A 4,217-nucleotide genomic window follows, 5' to 3' on the forward strand; every position below is an offset into this window, starting at 1 on the left:
GGTAGTTCAGCTCATGGACCTTGAGCTGGCGAGACGCGAAGGTCACTAGTTTCCCGTGCTGCATCAGGACAGCACCCAAACCAATATGCGAGGCATCAGTAAATACAATAGATCCGTCACTCCCAGAGGGAAGAGTGAGGACAAGAGCAGACGTCAGACGGTCCTTTAACTCCGTAAATTCTCACTCGCAGGCATCACTCCAAATAAAATCTGCGCCCTTCCAGGTCAACCTGGTCAATGGGGCTGCAATACGAGAAAAGCCCTCAATGAAACGCCGGTAGTAGCCCGCTAAACCAAGGAAACTGCAGATCTCAGACGCAGTCGTGGGTTGGCCCCACTGACGCACTGCCTCAACCTTCGAGGGGTCCACCATGACACCCTCCCTCATCACTACGTGACCGAGGAACTTCACCTCCTCCTACCAAAACTCGCACTTCTCCAGCTTCGCATATAACTGGTGTACACGGAGGGTCTGCAACGTAACCTCCAAATGCTGTTTGTGCTCCTCACGAGTCCTCGAATAGATCAGAATGTCGTCGATGAAGACTACAACAAACTGATCGAGATACGGACGGAAGACCTCGTTCATCAACTGCATGAACACTGCCGGCGCATTGGTCAGTCCGAAGGACATGACTTGAAACTCGAAATGACCATAACGCGTCCTGAATGCTGTCTTCGGAATGTCCTCCTCTCGGACCCGAATCTAATGATAACCGGAACGTAAGTCAATCTTCGAAAAGAAATGTGCACCCTGCAGTTGATCAAACAAATCATCAATCCTCGGGAGCGGGTACTTGTACTTGATCGTGACCTTGTTGAGCTCGCGGTAATCTACGCAGAGCCTCAATGTGCCATCCTTCTTCTTCACGAAGAGTACCGGCTCTCCCCACGGGGAACTACTCGGACGGATAAAGCCCAACTCGAGCAACTCGTCCAATTGCTTCTGCAGTTCCCGCAACTCCAATGGTGTCATACGATACGGGGCCTTCGAAATAGGCGTGATACCGGACACGAGATCAATCTGAAACTCGGTGAGTCGACGAGGCGGTAATCCCGGAATCTCCTGAAACACATTGGGAAAATCGCAAACCATAGGCAACTAGTCGATGCTCACCGCTATGGGCTCCTCTATGGCACATAACATCAAACAAGATAACGGCTCTCCTCTGGGCTCAGCAATGAATTGGAACTGCGGCAAGCCAGGTATACAAAACGTGAGTGTCCTCCGGGAGCAATCCAATATGGCGTGGTACTCGGCAAGCTAATCCATGCCCAGGATGACGTCGAACTCGGACATAGGTAAAGCAAACAGGTCGGCAAGCAAAAAGATATCCCCAACCAAAACGGGGCAAGACAAGCAAAATCGGCCCAACACTGCAGTCTTCCCCAAGGGAGTCGATACTGTTAACCCCTCACGAGCAGACTCCAATGGCAAACCAGTCAATCAACAAAAACTCTCAGCCACAAAAGAATGAGATGCACCAGAATCAAACAACACACATGCAATGCATGCAGATACTGGAAGTATACCCTCAACGACTCCTCCAGATGACTGAGGATCCTGCTGGGCTGCATAGAATTGAGCCTGAGCCGGCTGGAGAGGTGCCTGTCCCCTCTGAGCATGCTGCTGCTGCTGGGGTCACTGAGGTGGTCGAAACTGCTGCCTCTGCTACTACGGCCTTGGAGGCTGGTGCTGATGCTGCTGCTGAGGTGGCCTCGGTGGTGGGGGCTGCTGTCGCTGTTGCTGTGGAGGTCTCTGCTGCTGCTGCGGTGGTGGAGGCTGTTGTGGACCCCTCTGCTGCTGCTGGGGGCAAGGACACTCCCACATACGGTGTCCTGCCGCACCGCACCTAAAACAAGTGCCGGTGAACTGTCTCAGAGGTGGTGCTGGAGGTGCTACTAGCGCTCGGAAGGTTGGGCGACCTGTGCGCCTCTGCTGTGGTCGACCTTGCTGGGTATCACTGGAAGGAGCCTGCCTCTTCCGGTCTCTCCTCTGACCGCGATCAAACTGAGAACCATCCTACTCAGCCTCAAAAATCTGGGCCTTCCACACCACTTCCTCGAAGGTCGGGAGCTCATGCCCAATAACACGGCCTCGAAGACCGTAACGCAAGTCGCCCTCAAATCGGTGGGCTCTCCGCTCCTCATCATCTACCAAGTATGGTGTAAATCTAGACAGTGCTACAAAACGAGCAGCATACTGAGCCACTGTCATATCGCCCTGCACCAAAGCCTCAAACTCCAATGCTCGCTGTTGTCGGATGTGATCAGGAAAATACTGTCGGTCAAACTGATCCATAAAATCCTCCCAAGTCCAAATAAAATCAGTGCCTGCTACTCGGGAGACTAACGCCCACCAGTGCTCAGCCTCACCATGGAGGAGAAATACGGTTAATCGAACTCGCCGCTCAGTCGTGCATCCTATCGTCTCAAATAACTTCTCTACATCGGCGCGCCATCTCTCAGCCACGGTCAGGTCTGGCTCACCCTGGAAATGTGGGGGATCGAGCCGACGAAACTCATGAAGGAGGGCACTAGCACGCTCCTGCTCTGCCTGCGCTGGTGAAACGACAGGGTGTCTGCCCTGCCCCTGAAGTGCGGCCATCGCAGCCTGCAGCATCTGCTATAACTGGGAAGCACTCATGGATATGGTCAGCTCCGCACCGGTGTCTGGTGGAGGAGCTGCATCCATAGGCTGGGTAATAGGAATCTCTGGTGGTGGAGTAGGGATTGTAGGTGGTAGTGCGGGAGTCGCAGGTGGTGGAGCTGGAGTCTCGGGTGGTGGTGCGGGAGTCGATCGGGTCACTCTCCTACGCGGCGACATGTCCTACAGAAAAAGCGAAGGTGCCAATCAACTTTGAAAACTCTCGAAGGCACGCTCGTTAAAGTTCGGTAATAAAAGATCGCTAGCCTATCCGAACTTAGGACTTAAATCATTCATAGAAGACATGTAATGTTGTTCTTGGTTATTCTCGAGTTATACTCTGATACCAACTTCTGTCACTCCCCAAACTAGGAAATCGGGCTCACAAAATTCCCAATCGCTGAATCCGGTGCCGCCAGCCTCCGTAGAACCCCATTCTCGGCTCCCAGCGCCCATTCGCCAGGTTCCGATCCTGGGATACTATAAGGAGGATTTTCAACATCAGTTTGATTTGTAAGAAGCATAACCAAAGGCACAACCCACAAACAACAACCAAAAACTCCATCACATTTCCACTATGATCAAAAACTTTATAAGAACAATGAGCATAAAGGGAAATACAATGATGATAGACCAAAAGCTCCAAAATGATCTGCCACGCATCCAAGCCTCAGCGCTGCTGCGATCCAACGTTACCTGCACGCAACGGTCGTGCATAAGCTTATAGAAAGCTTAGAGGGTGGTGAAAGTGTATGCTCAAGGTGGTAATGCAGCTATACAGTATCAAAGTAATGCGGAACATGCTGATGACTGCCAAGAATACCATTAGCCGTACCAAGGCCATGCGGTGCAAAGAATGATGTCGACCATACCAAGGCCATGCAATGCAAAATGCAACTCAAGCATACAAATCCTCATCTAAGTCCACATATCGATATAGCTCAAAATCTGAAATATCACCGGGGTCTAGTACACTCCAAGCTAGATTGCCGCCCCATCGCGCGCAATAAGGTGAGTGGAAAAGACCTCGTCAATAGCGGGCCCATTCCTCGAGCTGGTCAAACTCAACCTAGCATTGCCCCTACTCTCAGGCGGGTAAGGCTGCACTCCCTTCCAACCGACCATGACACAGTGGAAAGCGCAACCGTCTGGTAATCGGCACTCAGCGCTCATACACCCACTCAGTCTAGACATTGGAGCAACCTCTTAGTACCATAAGGGTTTAGGGACTTTTACCTAGGGATATCTATCGCACCCCATGTAGAACAGTATTTCCGGTATCCAATCCTGCCAACCACGATACGTATGTAGAGGCTACGACCCTGATGTTGCTAGGGCGTACAGTAACTATATTACACAATGCGAATGCATGAATCACACTATCCAGTCATGCAGCAATCCTGCGCGTATCGTGCGCTCATGTAGGGCAACACCCCCTGTACAGGAGCCCCTAAACAATCTGCCCGAAGGCATATGCTATGATCGGTCATTTCTCATATCAAGCATACATATGATGCATATGATCATGAATCATGGAACTAAACATGTTATATGGGATGGATGATGTTCA

This window comes from Magnolia sinica, chromosome 17 (assembly GCF_029962835.1).
Source record: "Magnolia sinica isolate HGM2019 chromosome 17, MsV1, whole genome shotgun sequence".
Classification (NCBI taxonomy): domain Eukaryota; kingdom Viridiplantae; phylum Streptophyta; class Magnoliopsida; order Magnoliales; family Magnoliaceae; genus Magnolia; species Magnolia sinica.